This window comes from Nicotiana attenuata, chromosome 2 (assembly GCF_001879085.1).
Source record: "Nicotiana attenuata strain UT chromosome 2, NIATTr2, whole genome shotgun sequence".
Lineage (NCBI taxonomy): Eukaryota > Viridiplantae > Streptophyta > Magnoliopsida > Solanales > Solanaceae > Nicotiana > Nicotiana attenuata.
In genome coordinates, this window is record NC_031990.1 from 96,266,534 (window position 1) to 96,279,328 (window position 12,795).

General features: G+C 44.4%; 1 pseudogene; it reads right to left on the reverse strand.

The window, feature by feature from the left end:
* LOC109215684 overlaps positions 1-12,795 on the reverse strand; it is a 32,212-nt pseudogene that overhangs the window by 18,598 nt on the left and 819 nt on the right.

Below are 12,795 nucleotides of genomic sequence, written 5' to 3' on the forward strand. Positions count from 1 at the left end.
GACGCCACTGCAGGACATGAACTACTGAGCTTCCTACGACGCCTACTCCGGCTACAATCAAATCATGATGGCCGAGGAGGACCAAGAGAAGACAACTTTCATCACCCACCAAGGGACTTACTGCTACAAGGTAATGCCCTTCGGGCTCAAAAATGCAGGGGCTACGTACCAGAGACTGGTCACCAGAATGTTCAAAGAGCAGCTCGGTAAGACTATGGAAGTCTATATCGATGACATGCTGGTAATGTCGGCAAGAAAAGAGGACCACATCGACCATCTGAAAGAAACCTTCGAGATATTGAGAAGATACGGGATGAAACTGAACCCCGAGAAATGCGCCTTCGGCGTGGCATCAGGAAAATTCTTAGGGTTTCTCGTATCACAACGAGGTATCGAAGTCAATCCAGATCAGATCAAGGCGATAGACGCGATACCCGAGATACTGAATAGCAAAAAGTAGGTGCAAAAGTTGACGGGGCGAATAGACGCCTTGTCTAGGTTCATCTCACGGTCCTCCGACAGATGCCATAAGTTTTTTAATGTGCTGAGAAAGGACAAAGGGTTACAGTGGAATGAGGAATGCGTCGAGGCCCTAAGGAAATTGAAAGCGTACCTATCTTCACCGCCACTGCTAGCCAAAGCAAATCCAGGCGAGCCACTGCTGGTATATTTGGCCGTACAGAGGTCGCCGTCCAGCGCAGTCCTAGTTCGGAAAATAAAGGTACGCAATCTCCTATTTACTGATATTATGCAAAACCTTTAGTGGAACGCCGAACAACGTAATCCACACCTTGAAAATTAGCTTTGGCATTGGTCGTAGCTTCACGGAAGCTCCCGACCCTATTTTCCAATGGGACCCACCCCATAAAGTTAGTGAGACCTTCCCCTTAAGAAGTTTATCCTGCACAAAGCCTGAGTTATCAGGCAAGACTCGGCCCGATGGGCCATAGAGCTTTAGTGAGCACGATATCTCATATCATCCAGAAACCGCCATCAAGTTCGCAGGGTACTTGCGATTCATAGCCGACTATCAGCGCAGAGATTACTACAGAGCGGAATGTGGAGCACGCCGGTGCCCCCTCCAATGCCGACCTATGGACTTCTTTACATTGATGGTGCGCTACAGCCTCGGGATCGGGACTGGGGAACTCGTTCTCGAGGTCCCCCACGGCGAAACAATCCGCCAGGTCCATACGATGCCCCGAGATGATTAAAACGAAGCCGAGTACGAGGCTGTTATTGCAAGGTTTGAAACTAGCCATCAAGTATGGAAGCTCACGACTTCGTTTCTCAGCATTGCGGCTCCTCAAGCTCGTGGTGAACCAGGTCACTGGGACTTTAACCAAATCAAGGAGCAGAGGTTGCAAATAAATACAAGTCAGAGATCCAAAGGTTAATGACCGAGTTCGACGAGTGCCCGCTTCAACAAGTTCTCCGAGAGCACCAGAACGTCGAGGCAGACCGGCTTAGCAAAAATTAGCCGCAACCAGCTAAAAACCTTCAACCAAAGAAAGCGTGGTCACCCTCCTCCATTCAGCCAATTGATCACAACTTGAGGTGCTCTCTTTAAATTTGACTTGGGACTTGGCGCAACCCAATTATAATCCTAATCTGCAGGATGGAACACTCCCCTCGAGACAAACCAAAGAAAGCCAAAGAAGCTCCGCGCTACAGGCCGCCCCAGGTATTTGCCTGATAAACCACGAGCTCTACAAAAGGACGTTTGGCGGCCCCTGGCCAAGTGATCTAGGGCCGCAACAAACGCGGCCAGTGCTCGAAGAGGTGCATGAAGGACATTGCGGTGACCATTACAGGCAACCGCGCCCTCGTGTGCTGCATAATCGAGCCGGTATTATTGGCCCACATGAAGAAAAGACGCAGCGGAATATGTCCGCCGATGCGAACAATCCAAAAAGTATGCCCCCTGATACATCAACCAGGAGAACCACTTCCTCGGTCAACTTCTCCCATGGCCTTTCATTCAAATGGGAAATGGACATAGCTCGGTCCTCTAACCAGCGGGACGAGGAAGGTACATTTTATTAGTTTTAACTGACTATTTTTCAAGTGGTGGAAAGCAGGTGCGTACCGCCCAAATACCAACAGGAATGAATCGCCTTCATATGGAAAAATAATTATATGCCGTATCGGCATCCCCAAGGAAATCAGTTGTGACAACGGACGACAGTTCATCGGTCAAAAAAAAACAACGAATTCTTTCGAGAAAATGGCGCATCAAAGAGGATACTCTCTCCAGCGCCAATATCACCCCGCCGCCAACGGCCCAAGCGCGGAATCCTCCAACAAAAAAATATGTTAAACATACTAAAGGAAGAAACTCGAGGACGCAAAGGGCTATGGCCCTGAGGCTGCTCACCTCGAAGTGTTATGGGCAAACAGGACACACCAAGATCAGCAGCGGGAGGAAACACCGTACTCGACTGGTCTATATGGAACCGATGCGGTCATACCCCGGCGAGGGCCGGCGAACCAAGCCTAAGATATTCACAACACCAGTGGAAAACAAAAACGAACACAAACAGGCTTCCAAAGAACCTCGACGAAGCTGAGGAAAGGGAGAGAAATGCCCAATAATCAAATGGTGGCCCAAAAGCAACAAGCGAAAGATACTACATAAAGAGGGCCAAAATAAGACCACTCAAGGTGGGAGGACTATGTCCTTAAAGCCAAGACATTGGCATCCAAAGACCAAGTGAAGGGAAACTGGGCACCAACTGGGAAGGACTACAAAACACAAGCAGTAGCCGGCAAAGGCGCATTCCAAGTTTGGAAACAGATTTTGAAGGGAAAATACTCCAAAAACAACTGGAAACGTATCCACCTCAAGTATTCCACTTCTGAAAGGCGTCTCCCGAGTCGCACTCTTTTTCCCTTTACCCGAGTTTTGTCCCAATTAGGTTTTTCCGGGGAGGTTTACGAGGCAGCAGAGGGACACTGGAGACACTGCGAAAACAAGTTTATCATATCAACCTCTCCTCACGACCTTCCAGGCCGAACTATGATAAAAGGGATTGGGACTAGCTACCATCATCCAATGTACGAAAGGCTACGGCCATCCTCCAATGTATGAAAAGGCTCGGCCATCTCCATATGTATGAAAGGCTACGTCCCATCTCCAATTTACGGAAAGGCTACGGCCATCTCCAAGTATGAAAGGCTAGCGGCATCTTCCAAGTGAATGAAAGGCTAGGCCATCTCCACATGTATGAAAAGGCTACGCCATTCGATGTATGAAAGGGCTAAGGTATCACGCCGCCAACGGTCGAGCCTAGATTCGACTACGGTGAGTAAAGCGGAACTCGACGACAGTCGAAGCGCCTACATGGCTAAGGCCAATCAGTATATATTTATGGCTAAGGCCAATCGCCAGCAACGTCCCGACCTAGATTCTGACTACGGTGAAGTAAACGACCTCGACGATAGTCGAAAGCGCTACATGGCTAAGGCCATCAGTTTATATATGGCTAAGGCCATCGCCGCCAACGGTCGACCTACGATCGACTACGGTGAAGCAAATGACTCGACGATTTAGTCCGAAAGTCGCCCTACATGCTAAGGCCACTAGTTAATGATTATGGCTAAGGCCATCGCCGCCAACGAGTCGACCTAGATTCGACTACGGTGAGGTAAACGAACTCGGACGACAGTCGAAGTCGCACCTTACATGGCTAAGGCCATAGTCTTATATTATGGCTCTAAGGCCATCGCCCCAACGGTCCGACCGTAGATCTCGACTAGCGGTGGGTAAAATGACCCGGACGACAGTCGAAGTTACGCACATGGCTAAAGGCCACAACACATATTAAAGGCCAAAATAAAAGGTACAAAGAAAAAAAAAGAATACAGAAAAGTAAAACTTTCCATATCATTCCAAAAATACATGGTACAACAAAAGGACTATTTACGTCATCCAAATACAGCGAAACAAAATTTGAAATTACAATCCTAAGGGGGCTTCGCCATTACTGTTAACCGCTCCCGTCGGATCGCCATCTCTCCATCGCCGTCCTCGCCTGAATAGGCCGCAGAGAATCCAAGAGCCGGATTCTAGACGGTTAAATCCTTCGGATTATAGCCCGCCCGGTCTGGGGAATCAGAACTATACCCACCAAGTTGCACGGGGCGACAACGGACTATGCGCTGTTGCTGCTCTGAACCTCCGCCTCAGTAGGCTCGACCGCAGCTAAGAAATCCTCGAATACGACCAATCTGGCCTCGGCGTACACCCACATGTCATGCGCCTCACGATGCGCATCCTCATCAGGCCTTGGTGCAACAGTCCGTTTGAGGACTTCAATCTCAGTCGCCTTGGAATCGAGTTCGGCGGTCATAGCGGCAACTTGATCCGCAAATCAGCAGCTTCCGCCGCTACCCCACGGCCAACCTCCAACTCTTCTTCCTTAGACTGGAGAAGAGTCTCCAGCTCAATGTTCCGAGCCAGGGCGGTCATCAGCTGCTCGTCGATCTGCTCCAACTCGGCCACCCTCCGCTTCAGCTGGGCCTCCGACTGCTCCAAACCCTCACGGAAAACCCGAAATTCCGGGTCCTGTTTGAGTAGGTCCGCCAGCGCCTGATGCTTGACACGGCACCGCCGATATTTCTTCACCACCTTGTTAAAGGTGGCGGCCTTCCTTTGCGCTCGCCGCCCCTTATCTATCTCCAATATGAGAGTCTAAAAAAAAGAGGAAAAGGAGGAAAGGCAAGTCAGCATGCATCAAAGTTTACTTGACGGTATATGAAGAAAATTGAAAAATACCTGCAAGGCCGCGCCGGCAACCCTCCGGTATAGTTCCCCGTCGCTAACCCCTTGTAACGTTTCACGCTCAGCAGCCGCACATAGCAGGGTCATATCCGTTGCGCCCTGCTCGCTGTGTTGCAACAGGTTATACTCTCCTGCGATCAGAATTCGGCGGTTAGATCTACCTGCCGTCATCTCCACACGGGCCGGACCCCGCGTTAACGCATCTGTATCCGCCTGGGTGGTCTTAGGGCCCACCCTCTCGGCATCATCATCTGCTTCTCCAACGGCAGCCGACGAGCCGCTCTCCGGAATGCGTGGTGGGCTGGCGTCGAGAACCGCCCCCCCTTGGGGAGCCGACCTCCCGGAACGGATGGCATCCGCCATAAAAACTGGCCTTGACTCCCGATGGGGCTCGCTCGCCCCCTCGTCTCCTGAGGCTATCCCCTTGCCGGTTATCAATCGACGTCTTTTCCTTTCGAGCGGCTCCTCGCTCTCAGAATTCTCCTCCACAGCCCGTGGGGATGGCATTGAAGGAGTCGCTCCCCTCATGGACGCCACCACGGGCAGCGGTTGAGGAACCCCCGCAGCGCCCTCACTAGCCGAACCACAGTGTATATACCCATCTTCAGAATCAGTCCCCACCCCAGGTAAGGTGACGACGCTCTTTCTCTTCTTCTTAGGAGCGCTCCGACCTGCCAACACGAATAAGTCAGGAAACGAGAGCGTAGGGAATTCCCAAATCGTAGCCAAAGAATTACCGGACGGGTCGTACTGTTGAAGAAATGCAGCCCAGGTACGGCATTCCTCCGCATAAGGTATTATTCTTTCCACCCACGATTTAATGTCATCAATGAGCTGGGGTGGAGAAGCCCTCGCTGCGAATAAAAAATGGAGAAAAGCAAAGAAATCACAATGGCCGTATGGTCAAAAGCGCAAGCAGCCCTGAATTCTACAAATAGAAATACTTACGTTCTGGATTCCATATTTCCGAGAACCCTTCGGGATTCGACACCAGGTGCTCCGTCCTGATGTAGAAATACTTACGCCAAAAGCGGCGGTTGGGCTTATCATCGGCTTTAACAACTAAGCCCCTTGTGCCCCGACCTTTTAGCTGCAGCATGGTACCCCTCAGGTAACTAGCGCTGAATAACTGTAAGAGGTGGTGAACCGAGACGCTGCATTCAGCCATGGCCGCATAAGTGGTCATAATATGGCACACCTTCAAGGTATAAGGAGTGAGCTGGGCCGGAAACACATTATAAAAACGGCAAAGCTCCTCCATCAGAGGATAGATTGGAAGATTGTAACCGATCAAGAACGGGTACTCATAGAACGTGCAATATCCAGGCCGGTGCACATTGGCATAGTCCGTCCCGGCCGGAACCATTTCCACGTGGTCCGGAATATGGTGCGTCTCTCGAAGGTCATCTAAATGAGATTGTAATAAAACGCTGTGCTCCCAGGGAAGGTCAGGGCTTTTAGTCGGAAAATCCCTACGAACATGCGTCTCCTTCGGAAGGACGTTGTCTACGCTAAGAGGAACAAGGGTCTTCTCTGCCTTTTCCCCTTCACCACCGGAAGATGGCGGAACCCTAGACGAGGCATTATCTTTGGCCTTTTTACTACCCTGTCCGCGTTTTGTCATGATTATACTACTTAAGAAACGAAGCACTGACGATAGGAAGTGTAGTTTCAACAGAAGTGGGAGAGTCCCTCACAAAATAACGGTTACAGTAAAGAAAGACTAAGGTGTATATCAGAAAATGCTTTCCGAAGGATTGAAAATGGAATCAAATCGAATCTCTCTCATACTTATAAGGATAAGTTGCACAGGAATCGAAGAGTCATGATTCAAAACGTGCGCCGGAAACCAAAATGTCGCATCATCCTCTGAACCGCCTCGGGGGCAAATATAATAATGATGCATACAGGCGATGACGTCATTCCAAAAAGGAAGCCGCGCGTCAGTGGCTTAATAACTTCATATATTTCACTCCATTCGTATTACCGCCCTGGGTCGAGGTCAAATTCTCCTAAGCCGAGGTTCACGTTTCCGCCCATCGAAGACGCCCACCGAATGCGTCTCCAACGAGCGGAGGTACTAACTGTATAGGGTCAAAAGCATCTCTACGCCAGTGGGTACGCCCAATAAGTGTACGCCTGCCAACGTAGCGGGTACGACTCGGCCGTGGGGGCAAAAGCGACATCGTTTAGGACTCAATGTCTTCACTAGGGAGACGTTACCTATCTTTGTAACTTTTTGATTCTTTCGAGGAAGGTCTCCTATTATATAAAGGAGACCTTCACATTGTAAACAGGGCATCTGATCTAATACAACTCTCTCATTTTTCTGGCTTTCTCTCTCTATCTCTACTTCAAACGAACGCATCTTATTGAGTTCATACTGTCCCTTTGCAATACTAGATCTACAACAATATTATCATCTTTGCATCTCTAGGATTATTATATTTGATTACGATTTACCCTTTTTCTACTTTTGATTGTTTTTTAGCTTACAAAGTATATTGTTAACTTTTGAGCCAAACAATTAATATTGATCAAATTATAGCTGAGATCTAAGGAACCAACGATCCATATGGTAATCCGATCCATACTCCATCCGTCTTCTTTAATGTGAAAATGTTTAAAAACTAAGAAATTTTTTTGACACACAAATTAAATATATGGAAAATGCCAAATTGACTTTGGTATCTGTACTAATTGAATGAGTAGTTCATTGCAAAAGCTTTATGTCTTTTTATTTTTCTCTCATAGTAAAAAAAATAAACTTTATATCAAAATGAATTCAAACAACTCATATTATATATTAAGGGTAAAATTTGAGTGTTAAGTTTCAAATAGTTTCAAATAAAATAGGACAGAGGGATTAGAAGAACTAACGTCTAACGGGAACAATCTAACACGTGGTCTAAGATGTTCCTAATTAGTACGTATAATATATATGATGCGTACCTCCCATATACGAAGCTTGGAATAATTAATGACTTAATAAGTCATGGCAAATTTAACTTTAAATTTCTTATTTTACTCCTAATAAGATGCTTTTTAATCATATAAATATTTTCAATTTATTTCAAATTATACATTTTAGAAGTTTCACTTTCTCCAAATACCCTCTCATAAAATAGGATAGTTTATAATTCATACCTCCCATATACGAAGCTTGGAATAATTAATGACGTAATAAGCCATGGCAAATTGAGTTTGATTCTCAGGTGGATAAACGGGCTCAATCTCCCTCACGATACAACCTTGAGCTTCCAATATACGGCGGTGCTCCTCCGGAACATCCGGAAGCACCGCCACCACGAGCGGATACGCAGTATGAACCTTCCTCAAACCCTTAGCCAAACTGTTGAGGAATGTAATAATACAAGTCAAGTTCAAGTAGTTAGCTAGTAATTAGTGGTTATGTTATTTAATCATAGTTAGCTAACTAGAGTACATAATACTAACTATAATTAGAGGTTAGTAGTTAGTTAGTATAAAGACGGTTATTCCTAGACTATGTACAGTACAATTCATTTTCTTTCCTTCTCAATGGAATAGTGAAACTTTCCATTCTCTGTTTCCTCTTCTCGATCTTCTTCTCTCTCTCGATTCAAGTCATTGAACTATCAGAATTCATTAATTCAACATGGTATCAGAGCTGATAATCGATTAAATCTAGGGTTCTTCACTATGAATTTGTTGAAGAACGATAGATATATCGATTTTCTGTTAATACTCTTTTTTTTTGAAAAAAGCCCTAATTTTTCTTCAATGGCGATTGGTGAAGCTGTTGATTCAAGTTCGATTGTGATTGATCACAATCATCCGTTGTATTTGCATCCTTCCGACAGACCTGGAGCATTATCGTTGGGTTTCCAGTTGATTGTAATGGAAAACTACACTATGTGGAGTCAAGCTATGGAGGTATCATTTTTAACTCGGAATAAGCTGGGATTTGTTGATGGAACAATTACACGCAACACCTATGTAGATAAGTATGCTAATTTGTGGGATCGCTGTAATGCTATAGTGAAATCATGGATTATGCATAATGTTAGTCATGACTTGTTAAGTGGTGTTCTGTTTCGTGCAAATGCATGTGCAATTTGGGCTGATCTGCGTGAACGTTTTGACAAAGTAAATGCTTCACGCATGTATTATCTTCATAGAGAAATTTTCACATTAGTTCAAGGGACATCTACAGTGTCTGTGTATTACTCTAAGTTGAAAGATCTTTGGGATGAATTTGATTCAATAATGCCACCACCTATTTGCTGTGATAAGTCTAAAAAATTTGTGGAACATCAACAGTATCAACGACTATGGCAATTTCTGATGGACTAAATGATAAGTACAGTCAAGCTCGTAGTCAAATCCTCATGAAATCTAAAATCCCTACTGTTAATCAAGCGTATGCAATGGTTTTGCAAGATGAAAGTCAGAGAGTTGTCACCGGCAATAGCTCGTATGTTTCTGATTCCTCGGAATCCACAGCTTTGTATTCGTCGAAGGTTGGACAGAAGATAAAGAAGAATTACAACGTGGAATGTGATTATTGCAACTTGAAAGGACACACAAGGGATAATTGCTACAAATTGTTGAAGTGTGAATATTGCAACATGAAGGGGCATCAGAAGACTAATTGTTACAAATTGAATGGTTATCCTGCAGATTTTAAACCAAAGAGGAAGGCCAATATGACCAGCAGTTTTCAGAATCAAAATTCCTATGTTCCAACAGAAGGGATACCACCTAAAACACAACATTATCAGCAGGATTTTAGACAAGGACAACGGCAGTTGGGACACCAGCAGTATGCACCTGCACCTTCCTTTACAGCTGAACAATATCAACAGATTCTTATGATGCTGAACAAGACACAAGTTTCAGAACCTCCTGCTAGTGCTCACATGGCAGGTAATGTTTCATATGTTCAACAGTCTAGTGAAAAGTGGATTGTAGATACAGGAGCAACCAATCACATGGTTGGTAATCAAAATGTTTTGTATGATAAAGTAACAACAGGAAATGGAGGCAGTGTACAGCTTCCTACAGGTGATTCAGCTAAAGTATCACATATTGGAAATTGTCAATTGAATGGAGGGGAAACTATAACAGGTGTTCTATGTGTACCAGAATTCAAATTCAACCTATTGTCTGTGTCTCAATTGACAAAGGCTCTTAGGTGTTGTGCTGCATTTTATCCTGATTTTTGCATTTTACAGGATCTCTTCATTGGGAAGGTGAAGGAGATTGGTAAGAAGGAAGGGGAACTTTATGTGCTTCATACACAAAGAAGGCCAAGGGTTCCAGTTAAGTCATTTACAGTTGTGAGAAATGAAATAGAGCTGTGGTACAAGAGGCTAGGACATGTTCCAATTTCAGTCATTAAGAAGATGCCTAGTTTTAATAGTAGTTATAATGATGGAGAGTCATTGTGACATCTGTCCAATGGCGAGACAAGCTAGAATTCCATTTCCTATAAGTAACACTAGAGCAGCAAATTGTTTTGATTTACTACACATGGATGTATGGGGACCTTACAAAGTATTAACTCATAATGGAAAGAGATTTTTTCTCACGATTGTGGATGATTATTCTAGATGGACTTGGGTGTTTCTATTGCATCTCAAGTCAGATGTAGTTACTGTTCTCAAGTAGTTTATCACTCAGATTAGAACACAATTTAACAAAATGATAAAGTGTTTTAGATCTGATAATGGCATAGAGTTTTTTAACCAGAGTTGCAGTGAATTGTTTTCAGCATATGTGATCATACATCAAAGTTCTTGTCCATATACTCCACAAAAAAATGGAGTAGTGGAAAGACGACATAGACATATTTTGGAGACTGCAAGGGCTATAAGGTTTCAGGGTCATTTGCCTATTCGATTCTGGGGGGAATGTGTTGAGGCAACAATGTATATTATCAATAAAATACCATCTACTGTGTTGGCCAATAAGTCACCATTTGAAATGTTGTTTGGCACACAAGCTTCTGTATCTCACATGAGGGTGCTAGGATGTTTATGCTTTGCCACTAATTTGGTAAAGGGAGACAAGTTTGGATCTCGTGCAGTAAAGTCAGTATTTCTGGGGTATGCTCCTACACAGAAGGGCTATAAGCTGTATAATATCGAACAAAGGTCTATATTTGTGAGTAGAGATGTGGTATTCCACGAAGATGTGTTTCCCTTTCAGCATCATACTGAAGTCTTTAGAGTCTTTTCACAGCCTTCCATAGTCACAGATGATAATGTTGTAGACTCTCCTGTTGGTGGAAATATCAGCGAATCTTCTATGCCTAATCATGCTAATTCAGAGTCTAGCATTCTTATATGTGATGTGGATACTGCATTACCTGCTGATTCCAGCAGTGGAGAGCATGGCAATGTCCTTGATTCATCTATTGGAAGTCAGTTACATAATGTGGAAATAGATGAAGCAACTGGTGTCCATGATTTAAGAAAGTCTGGCAGAACTTCAAGACCACCTATTTGGCTCAAAGATTATGTTATACCTCAAAAAGGTTCAAATTCTGCAAATCATTGTTTGTATCCAATTAGTGATGTTATGCATTATGATGGGCTTCAAAAGAAGTATCAAGCTTATGTTGCCAAAGTTTCTTCAGAAACAGAACCAACTACTTATTATGAAGCTGCCAAAGATGTACGATGGATTGAGGCTATGAAAGCAGAGATTCGAGCCCTCGAAGACAATTATACATGGGAGGTGGTTGCACTGCCCCATGGAAAGAAAGCAATCGGTTGTAAATGGGTTTATAAGATCAAATATACAGCCTCTGGAGATATAGAAAGATTCAAAGCTCGCTTGGTGGCAAAAGGTTATAGCCAAAAGGAGGGCTTGGATTACCAAGAGACTTTTTCACCCGTGGTGAAAATGGTTACGGTTAGATCTGTAATTGCTATTGCTGTTGCAAAAGGCTGGTTTCTGCGTCAAATGGATGTGTACAACGCATTCTTGCAGGGTGATCTAAATGAAGAAGTGTATATGGATCTACCTCAGGGGTTTGCACACTCATCAGGAAAGTCACAGGTCTGCAGATTACACAAATCTCTTTATGGGCTCAAACAGGCTTCGCGTCAATGGAACATTAAGCTGACTAATGCTGTCATTCAGTCAGGGTTCAAGCAAAGTCATCTTGACTATTCTTTGTTTACTAAACATGTCCATGGGAGGATAGTCATAACTCTGGTGTATGTCGATGATTTGTTAATAACTGGGGATGATCTTGATCTTATATCAGATACTAAGGCTGTACTTCATCAACAGTTCAAAATCAAAGACTTGGGGGAGCTCAAATATTTTTTGGGGATTGAATTTGCACGCAATAAGGAAGGAATTCTATTGCATCAAAGAAAATATTCTCTTGAGGTTATTTCGGATGCTGGGCTGGCAGGGGAAAAACCTGTAGGAGCCCCTGTTGAAGTGAGTCAGAAGTTAACAACTGCAGAATTTGTCACCATTTTGGTCACACCACTGATACATTACTTCCTGATCCTAGTGTCCATCAGAGGCTAGTAGGGAGATTGCTCTATTTGACAATTACTAGACCGGATATTTCTTTTGCTGTGCAGTGTTTGAGCCAGTTCATGCATGCTCCTAAGCAGTCTCATTTTGAAGCTGCTCTACGAGTAATCAGATATTTGAAAAAGAATCCTGGTCTAGGTATTCTCATGACCTCTACCAGTTCTACCAAGCTGCGGGCTTATTATGATGCTGATTGGGCCTCTTGCCCAAACACAAGGAAATCCGTCACTGGATACATGGTTACACTTGGTGATTCTCTTATTTCTTGGAAGTCCAAGAAGCAGAATACAATTTCTCGCAGTTCTGCTGAGGCTGAGTATAGAAGTTTAGCATCCACAGTGGCTGAAATAGTTTGGTTGGTTGGTCTGTTTCGTGAATTGGGAATGTCCCTCACAATGCCTATTCCACTTTATTGTGACAGCAAGTCTGCCATCCAAATTGCTGCCAACCCGGTCTTTCATGAACGAACG